Raw genomic sequence first — 10,914 nt, 5'->3', positions numbered from 1 at the left:
ACCAACCTGGCCAACATGGTGAAACCCTGTTTCTATTAAAAATACAAAAATTAGCTGGGCAGGCATGGTGGCACACACCTGTAATCCTACCTACTCAGGAGGCTGAGGCAGGAGAATTGCTTGAACCCAAGAGGCAGTGGTTGCAGTGAGCCAAGATTGCACCACTGCACTCCAGCCTGGATGACAGAGCCAGACTCCATCTCACAAAAAAAAATAAAAATAAAATATTCTTTGATGAAAAGTCTATACTGTTTAGCCCATTTTTAACTACATTACTGAATTATTGGATTATAAAAGATTTTTATATATTCTAGATACAAATCCTTCATAAGATACAAATTTTTAAATATTTTCTCTGTGTGGTTTGTCATTAGTGTTCTCAGAGTGTCTTTGGAAGGGCAAAAGTTTTCAATTTTGATGAACTTCAACTTATGGATTCTTTTTATGGCTAATGTTTTTGTGTCCTAAGAAAACTGCCTAACCCAACATCACAAAGATTTTCTCCTTGACTTTCATCTGGAAATTTTATAGTTTTAGCTCTTATTTTTACATATATGACACATTTCAGGTAAATTGTTGTAAATGGTATGAGGTAAAGGTCATGTTTTTTATGTATATGAATATATTCTCATGTTGACCCAGCATGCTTTAAGATTATACTGCATTGAAGCTGGGCACGGTGGCTCACGCCTGTAATCCCAGCACTTTGGGAGGCCGAGGTGGGCGGATCACTTGAGGTCGGCAGTTCGAGACCAGCCTGACCCACACAGAGAAACCCCATCTCTACAAAAAATACAAAATTAGCTGGGCTTGGTGGCATATGCCTATAATCTCAGCTACTTGGGAAGGCTGAGGCAGGAGAATCGCTTGAACCTGGGAGGTGGAGGTTGCGGTGAGCCAAGCTTGTGCCATTGCACTCTAGCCTGGGTAACAAGAGCAAAACTCTGTCTCAAAAAAAAAGAAGAAAAAAGAAAAAGATTATACTGAATTGAACCTTGAAAATCAATTGACCATATATAGGTGAGTCTAGTTCTGACCATGGTATTCTGTTCAATTGCTATCATTATATGATTATACTACCTTAATATGGTAAGCCTTAAAATCAGGAAGTATAAATCCTCTGATTTTGTCCTTTTTCGATATTATTTTAGCTATTCTAGGTCCTTCGCATTTCTACATACATTTGAGAATCAGCTGGTCATTATCTACATACAAACTGCTGGGATTTTAATTAGAACTGCAATCAATCTATAAATAATTTGAAGAGTGGGAGCATAATTAACATCTTAAGAATATGGAGTCTGCCAATCTCTGAATATGTATACATCTCCTAAGTAGGTCTTTAATTTCTCTCAGCAATGTTTTATAGGTTTCAGTATATAGCTCTTTCACTTATTTCATTAAATGCAACCCTAAGTGTTCATGTTTTTGGTGATATTTTGATTTTTTATTTTAACTTCCAATTATTTTTTGCTATAATATAGAAATACTGTTTATTATTTATCTTTTGTCCTGCAACCTTGCTAATTTACTTATTATTTTTAGTCATTTTTATAGAGATTCTTTAGGAATTACTATTCAGGCAATCACGTTGTTTGTGACATTTTCTCTTCTGTTTTAATCTGTAAACTTTTATTCCTTTTTCTTGCTGTATTAAGCAGGCGAGGACCTCCAACACAATGCTGCCTAAAAGCAATAGAAGTGAACATCCTCACCTTGTTCACAGTCATGGGAGAAAGCATTCAGTCTGTCATCATTAAGTATAAAATTAGCTATAACTTTTTGTGGATGTTCTTTATCAGATTGAGAAAATTCTCTACTGGGTATGGTGGCTCACACCTGGAATCTCAGAATTTTAGGAGGTCCAAGCAGGTGGATGGCTTGAGTCCAGGAGTTCAAGACCAGCCTGAGCAACATGGTAAGACCACATCCGTACAAAAAAAATACGAAAAATTAGCCAGGCATAGTGGCACAAACCTGTAGTCCCAGTTACTCAAGAGGCTGAGATGGGAGGATGGCTTGAGCCCAGGAAGCAGAAGTTGCAGTGAGCAGAGATCACTCCACTGCACTCCAGCCTGGGTGACAGTGTGAGACCCTGTCTTAAGAATAAATAGGCCGGGCGCAGTGACTCATGCCTGTAATCTCAGCACTTTGGTAGGCCAAGGCCGGTGGATCACGAGGTCAGGAGATCGAGACCATCCTGGCTAACACGGTGAAACCCTGTCTCTACTAAAAATACAAAAAATTAGCCAGGTGCGGTGGCGGGCGCCTGTAGTCCCAGCTACTCGGGAGGCTGAGGCAGGAGAACGGTGTGAACCTGGGAGGGGGAGCTTGCAGTGAGCAGAGATTGCGCCACTGCACTCCAGCCTGGGCGAAAGAGCAAGACTCCGTCTCAAAAAAAAAAAAGAATAAATAAGAAAAAAGAGAATTCTCTTTTTTTCATAGTTTGCTGAAATTTTTCAAAAATGGATGTTGGATTTTGTGAAATTCTTTTTCTATATCTATGGAGATATAATTTTTTTCCCTTTATTCTGTTAATGTGATGAATTATATTGATTGATTTTTGTTTTCTTTTGTTTGAGACAAGCTCTCACTCTGTTACCCAAGCTGGAGTGCAGTGGTACAATAATGGCTCACTGAAGCCTCAACCTCCCAGGTTCAAGTGATCCTCCCACCTCAGCCTCCCAAGTAGCTGAGGCTACAGATACGACGGTGCTCAGCTTGAGGTTTTGTAAAATTAGAAATTCAATTTATTTAGCAGTTATGGAGTTATACATATTTTCCATTTATTTTTGCATCAGTTTTGGTTAAATAGGTTTTTCTAAGAATTTGTACATTTTCTCTAAGTTGTTAAATTTATCAGCATAAAGTTCATCATAATCCCTTATTTCCTTTCTTTCTATAGGATTTCTTGTGATGTCCCCTGTTTGACTCTTGATAATTTTAATTTGTCTCTTCTCTGTTTTTTCTTTATCGTTTTTCCTCAATTTTATTAACCTTTTCAACGAATTAACTTTTGGCTTTAATAGTTTGATCTCTCTTTTCTGTGATTTATCTTTCTTATTTCCATTCTTACTGGTTCTTCTACTTACTTTTTGTTTATTTTCTTTTCTAGCTTCTTAAGGTGGAAACTTAGAGCCTTAATTTGAAGACTTATTTATTTTCTAATATAATCAATCATTTTAGACTATAAATTTCCCCCTAAATGCTGCATTAGCTACATCCCACAAATTTTGATATGTTGTGTTTTCATTATCATTCAGTGTTAAATACTTTAAAATTTCTCTTGGAATTTCTTTTCTGACCTGTAGGTTGTTTAGAAGTATGTCATTTGCCGGGCGCGGTGGCTCACACGTGTAATCCCAGCATTTTGGGGGGCTGAGGCAGGCAGATCATGAGGTCAGGAGATCCAGACTATCCTGGCCAACATGGTGAAACCCTGTCTCTACTAAAAATGCAAAAATTAGCCAGGCATGGTGGCGCAGGCCTGTAGTCCCAGCTACTCAGGAGGCTGAGGCAGGAGAATCACTTGAACCCAGGAGGCAGAGGTTGCAGTAATCCAAGATCACGCCACTGCACTCCAGCCTGGATGGCAGAATGAGACCGTCTCAAAAAAAAAGAAGTATGTCATTTAATATCCAAAATATTTGGGCTTTTTTGTTTGTTTGTTTGTTTGTTTACTAGAGATACGGTCTCACTCTGTTACCCAGGCTGGAGTGTAGTAGCACCATCATGGCTTACTATAACCTTGAACTCCTGAGCTCAAGTGATCCTTCCACTCCAGCCTCCCAAGTGCTGGGACTATAGGCACATGCCACCATGCCTGGATACTTTTTTAATTTTTTTGTAGAGACAAGGTCTCATAATGTTGCTCAGGCTGGTCTCAAACTCCTTAGCTAGAGCTATCCTCCTGCCTCGGTACTGAGATTACAGGCATGAGCCACCATGTCCAGCTTGGGCTTTATTTTTTTTAAAGATATCTATGGCAACTCATTTCTAGCTTTATTTTTCAGTGGTCAGAGAACATACTCTGCATTACTTCCATCTTTTGAAATTTGAGACATATTTTATGGCCCAGTATATAGTTTATCTTGCTGAACATTCCGAGTGACTTGAAAAGAATGTACACTCTGCAGTTCTTGGGTTAGTGTTCTCTAAATGTTAATTAGTCCAAGTTGACCTAATAGTATTGCTCAAATGTTCCATATCCAAGGTAATTTGTCTCTTTGTTCTATCAATTATTGAAAGAGTAGTTAAAATCTTCAGCTATAATTTGAACTTATCTACTTCCCTTTTCAGTTCTTCAACTTTTTGCTTTTGCTGGGCCTTGCAGATCCTTGCCTTACATACCTGCATTTCAGCCTCAGCCAAGAAGCCCACAGGAGCTACCCCACAAACATTTCTGGCCCCTTTCTTCTCCATTCTCCTTCAAGTGCAGAGACCCCTCAATGGTTCATCGTCCCACAAATTCCAACTCTCTCAGCAGCTTCAGAAGCCCCTTCTTCTCTGCTTGGGCTTTTTACTCTGCAGTCCAGAGAGCTCCGGCAGATAAACTTGGAGCTCACCTCACTGGTTTCCCTTCTTTAAAGGATTATAGCCCATATCTGTCATCCTAAGCCTGAAAATAGTTGTTTCATATATTTTGTTTAGATATTTTTAAACTTTATTTTATCTTTTATAAATAAGGACAAGATCTCTCTATGTTGCCCAGGCTGGCCTCAAATTCTTGACCTCAAGCAATCCTGCTGCCTCAGCCTCCCAAAGTGCTGGGATTACAGGCATAAGCCAGCAAACTCAGCTAGGACTTTGACATGCAAAATATTTCAATTACAAAAACAAAACCAACTCAGAAGGAATAATATAAAGAAGAGTAGAAAGCATAACTCGCTACTAGTTTCAGGTTTTTGTAGTACCAGTGACTAAATCCCTGTCTGTCATGGTTTTGGGTGATGGATCCCCACCAGGTTACTTAAGGGTATATGTCCACTCCTTGAGCCCTGAAGGCTGGGCAGTGAGCCAAGGCCATGACGACCAGCTGAAAAGAAAGTGTCCCTAAGAAACTAAACATTCCAGAGCATGTCTGGGAACATACCAAAAAAAAAAACAGTCTCGTCGCGCACAGTAGGCAAAGGGCAAATAAAATAGCTTAAAAGCAGTTTATAGAAGGGTGGCAGAGCAGTTCTCTGGAGATGTCATGCTGCTGCCCAGGAATGCCCTGTCCATAAGTCCTAATTAAGAATAACTAGACTTCTATGGATCATTCTTTGGTCTCTTGACTCCTTCCCAATTTGAAAGGACGTTCTTCTGTACAGTCCTGTGTCTTTCCTGTAACACACAGGCAGCCATAGAGAGCAATCACTGGGTGAGAAATGGAGTTTGGAGTCAGGCAAATCTGAATTCAAGTCCTACTCTGAGCATTTGCTCCTTGGATAACTTGGTACAAATAATGTGTATTTTCCCCAGGGTTTAGTTTCATCATCTTGAAAACAGAAATAATTCCATAGAGAGACCCTGGAGTCTAAAATTATGAGAACAATTAATTTATTTGTCTTCTATGATCTCTTGTTTTGACAATAAAAATCCTTACTACTTTCTCAAAAAAAAAAAAAAAAAAGAAAACAGAAATAATAATAGGACCTAACTCCTAGAATCGTTTAGAAGATTAAATGTACCAGATATATTGCCTGGAACCCAGAAGCACTTGATAAATGATAGTTTCTGCTTTCAATGAATTAGTTTTCATGGAATCAGTCCTTTTCCTTATTTTGCACCCCTACTGCCCACCCTACACAAACAAACAAAATGCCCAACTTACATAAAGGCATTAGTGTATGTAGCAGACAAAGCTGAGGAAATGGGCAGGATTTAAATCACAGAAACCTAACACCTTAAAATTGAATATTAGACACATCTACTTCTTAAAAAGGTCTTTCCATTAATTCCAGGAACCTTGAGCTCCAGCCCACCACTCCGCTGCTGAGCCCTCTCTACCCATTTCTATGCCATCCCTCTACCTTCACAATTCTGTTAATTTCTTATGCACAAAAGTTTCCCTCACATTCTATCCATAAAGGTCCTTTCAAATACAAAAATTTTTCCCAGAAGGATATTTTTTCTCGGTTGTTGGTATAACTTTCTTTCTTACTCATTTACATTTGGTTTACATTTTGGAATTCTGAATAAGTACATCATTTGAAAAAAAAAAAAAGTTTTCATTTCCAAAAATTGGGAGGGGGGTAGTATAAAAACTTTTATAGACCAGAGAAGTATAGAAGACAATATGCCAAATTATACTTTAGAAATTATAGGGGCCAGGCACGGTGGTTCACACCTGTAATCCCAGCACTTTGGGAGGCCGAGATGGGCAGATCATGAGTTCAGGAGATTGAGACCATCCTGGGTAACACGGCAAAACCCCATCTCTACTAAAAATACAAAAAAATTAGCCAAGCATGGTGGCGAGTGCCTGTAGTCCCAGCTGCTCAGGAGGCTGAGGCAGGAGAATGGCATGAAACCGGGAGGCAGAGCTTGCAGTGAGCTGAGATCGCGCCACTGCCCTCCAGCCTGGGCGACAAAGCGAAACTCCATCTCAAAAAAAAAGAAACTATAGGTAAGTTGCAAGTTTCCTTGGGAATCACACTAGTGTGGCACTCAATTCTGCTTCATTAAATCTCATATTTTATGTGAAAAAAAAGCAAAGAAGTAGAGAAGAACGTCAAGGATACTGGCATATTTTTGTGGAGGCTAACAAAATGTGGCAACAGTATGGCATAGATCTGCAGACCAAATTAAAGCTCTCTAAGGCAGAAATGATCTCTAATAGCTTTATTTTTATTTTATTTTATTTTATTTTGAGACGGAGTCTCGCTCTGTCACCCAGGCTGGAGTGCAGTGGCGCGATCTCGGCTCACTGCAAGCTCCGCCTCCTGGGTTCACGCCATTCTCCTGCCTCAGCCTCTCCGAGTAGCTGGGACTACAGGCACCCGCCACCACGCCCGGCTAATTTTTTGTATTTTTCGTAGAGACGGGGTTTCACCGTGGTCTCGATCTCCTGACCTCGTGATCTGCCCGCCTCGGCCTCCCAAAGTGCTGGGATTACAAGCGTGAGCCACCGCGCCCGGCCTCTAATAGCTTTAAAGGCTGTAAAACCAGAGGCCAGGCATTTTTAGAGCAATGAAAGAGCCCAAATATCATCTGATCAATCCCTCCCTTTACAGATAAGATACAAAGCCACCAGCTAATTAACAGCACAGCTGAGTTAGAGTGGAGGGTTCCTGACTCCAAGTGCATTCTATTGTCCCTCATTGGCTGGCTTGTAGTCACTATCAAGACAGGTACCGTGGGCCCTGCGTGCATGTGATGAGACTCAAGAGGACCTAGAGGGCGCTGTGATAGGGAAAATGTGATCACTGGAGGCTCAGATAATTTTGTTCATGTTACTTTACCTTCATCTGCTTAAATTAATTTATCTATCAAAAGAGTCCTAATCGGCTGGGCGCGGTGGCTCACGCTTGTAATCCCAGCACTTTGGGAGGCCGAGGTGGGTGGATCACGAGGTCAGGAGATCGAGACCACGGTGAAACCCCGTCTCTACTAAAAAAAAAATACAAAAAAATTAGCCGGGCATGGTGGCGGCGCCTGTAGTCCCAGCTACTCGGAGAGGCTGAGGCAGGAGAATGGCGTGAACCCGGGAGGCGGAGCTTGCAGTGAGCCGAGATCGCGCCACGGCACTCCAGCCTGGGTGACAGAGCGAGACTCCGTCTCAAAAAAAAAAAAAAAAAGAGTCTTAATCCTGGAATGAAACTTTTGGAGGTGGGATATATTTATGGCATAGATTGTGGTGATGTTTTAACGGGTGTATACTCATCACCAAACTCATTAAATTGTATACATTAAATATGTACAGCTTTTTGTGTGTCACTTATACCTCAATAAAGTCTATTTTTAGGCTGGGCATGGTGGCTCATACCTGTAATCCCAGCACTTGGGGAGGGCAAGGTAGATGGATCACCTGAGGTCAGGAGTTCGAGACCAGCCTGGTCAACATGGTGAAACCCTGTCACTATTAAAAATACAAAAATTAGCCAGGCATGGTGGTGGGCGCCTGTAATCCCAGCTACTCGGGAAACTGAGGCAGGAGAATCGCTTGAACCCAGGGGGCGGAGGTTGCAGTGAGCCCAGATCACGCCACTGTACTCCAGCCTGGGAGACAGAGCAAGACTCTGTCTCAAGAAAAAAAAAGTGCAGTTTTTTAAAAGATGCTAAAATTTGCCCTCAAATGGCTATTTTGGGGAATAAAAATGTAATAATGTGTATGAGATCTGAACCACTAACTCTGTCTAGAGCATAGTAGGTGTGAAATGAATGCTAGTACCCTCCCCTGTCTCAGTCACACCAGCGTACAAGTTGGATTCAAGGTCAAATAATATGAACTAGAAAAAAAATAACAAGCACCAGTAGTTAGCAGACAATGAAATACATAGATGTTTAGTTGGTATATTTTGTGAGGATTAAGGCAGGCTGCCCCTGTCCTTCATAGTGGTGATGCGTGAATTTAGATGCATGCATGGATAGGTCTGCTTCAAGTTCTGTACCAAGGAATGATGCATGCCAGGCCCAGGTTGGCTTCCAAGCTGAACACTCATCTCCCAAGGGCAAGCTCAGTCTTCTAGTTCCCAGAGCCAATCTTGACCTGGAGCCAGATGTGTTCAGTTGACTCCTATTCCACATTTGGCTGCCGGTCTAATCCCAATCTATTGCTAACCTCTTGGTGGCTGGACTTCTGCTTGCTCTCCTATCTGAGTCCCTGCCCCATTAACCTGCTTTCTACATTTCCCTGGCTTCTTTGTCACTCTACCACACATAATCAATAGGAAGCCCATCTACTTCTCACCTTGGCACCTCTAGTAGTTAAAAATTGCAATGGTTGCCCAGCACATAGTGATTTCCTGAGACGTCTTGCCTGTGTTGACCCATTCTGTCCTTTAGCTATGCCTAAATGAGCCAAGGGAAGGAGCTGCTGACCTATCTGGCTCTTTCCTAAGAATTTTGAGAACCTAATCAGAGACAGGAAATAGTAAGAGCTGAATTGCCTCCAGAAAGGCTCAGAAAAGAAGCCCACAAGCTCTTCCTGTTTCAGAAGCCCTGGCCTTGTTACCATTCTTCCTGAGACTTGGCTGTTCAAGCCTTCTATTGTAAGCTTCCACCATCAAATTTTTGCTTAAGTGATGGAAGATCCATTTCTGGTGTTTGCTTCCAACATGAACCTTATCCAGTACTTATCTGAGCTCCTGTGTCCTGCTCCTGGTTCAGTAACTCTGAGTCAACTCACCCAGGCAGGCCAAATACTAAAGCATAACAACACACACTGATATTTAACATTGACACCTGTCCCAGGTTCTCCATAGGAAAATAATTTTTGAAATTTACCCCAGTCCTAGTAATGTCATTGGCTGTATTCATTTATTCATCTATAATCCATCCATGTATCCACCTAGCCCATCCATATTGAGCATCTATAACACACTGGGCACTGTCTGTGGTCCTGGGGTTACAAAAAATATAGCAGACAGCATCCCTGCTTTTCAACACTACAAACCAGTAGAGGAGACTGCCATACCAACAAGTAATCTCAGTACAGAAGGCTAAGAACTATAATGGAGCTACAAATACGGAGAAATGAGAGAACAGAGGTGGGAACAAGCCTCACAAAGAAAGCAAGAGAGTCTTCAACAAGTAACTAAAGTGAGTATTGGAGAATGAGGAAGAGTTCACGAAGAGAAGAAGAGTAGTATTGCATTTTAAAAACACACACACACACACCACAAGAATGACAAATTTGTTAACTATTAAACCTAAGAATGCCATTTCTGGGGTTTATTCTACAGATGTATTTGTATATATGACAAACAACTTATGCATCAAATTAAATATTGAAGTACTGTTTGCGAGAGTAAGAGACGGAAACCAATCCAAATGTAAATTAATAGAGCACAGGTTATGTAAATACAATGTAAATACGGTATATCCACTTGATGGAAAACTATACAACTATAAAAAATGGGGAAGATCTCTGTTTACCAACATGAAAGATCTTTAAGACACAATGCTAAGTTAAAAAAGAAAGGTTTAGGCCAGGCACAGCGGTTCATACTTGTAATCCCAGCACTTTGGGAGGCTGAGGCAGGCATATCACAAGGTCAGGAGTTCGAGACAAGCCTGACTAACATGGTGAAACCCCGCCTCCACTAAAAATACAAAAAGTAGCCAGGCGTGGTGGCGTGCATCTGTAATCCCAGCTACTCAGGAGGCTGAGGCAGGAGAATCGTTTGAACCCAGGAGGCAGAGGTTGCAGTGAGCCGAGATCGAGGCACTGCACTCCAGCCTGGGTGACAGAGCAAGACTCTGTCTCAAAAAAAAAAAAAAAAAAAGAGAGAAAGAAAAAGAAAGGTTTAGAACAATACTACCTGTTGTCTTAAACAGGGTAAAATATAAATATAATTTGTATTTGTTCACTTTTATCTTAAAAGCTGTAAGAGTAATATACACTTGGTAAAAGTGGTTCCTGTTAGGTACGGGGTGGTGAGAATTAAAAAGACAGCGAAAAAAGTGAAAGTGAAACTTTTTACTCAATGCTAACGTTTTTTATTTTTATTTATTTATGTATTTATTTATTTATTTATTTATTTATTTATTTATCTGAGACGGAGTCTCGCTCTGTCGCCCAGGCTGGAGTGCAGTGGCGCGATCTCGGCTCACTGCAAGCTCCACCTCCCGGGTTCACGCCATTCTCCTGCCTCAGCCTCTCTGAGTAGCTGGGACTACAGGCGCCTGCCACCACGCCCGGCTAATTTTTTTTGTATTTTTAGTAGAGACGGGGTTTCGCCATGGTCTCGATCTCGTGACCTCGTGATC

Source organism: Symphalangus syndactylus, chromosome 9 (genome assembly GCF_028878055.3).
Source record: "Symphalangus syndactylus isolate Jambi chromosome 9, NHGRI_mSymSyn1-v2.1_pri, whole genome shotgun sequence".
Taxonomy (NCBI): domain Eukaryota; kingdom Metazoa; phylum Chordata; class Mammalia; order Primates; family Hylobatidae; genus Symphalangus; species Symphalangus syndactylus.
Note: the sequence above shows the minus strand (reverse complement) of the source record.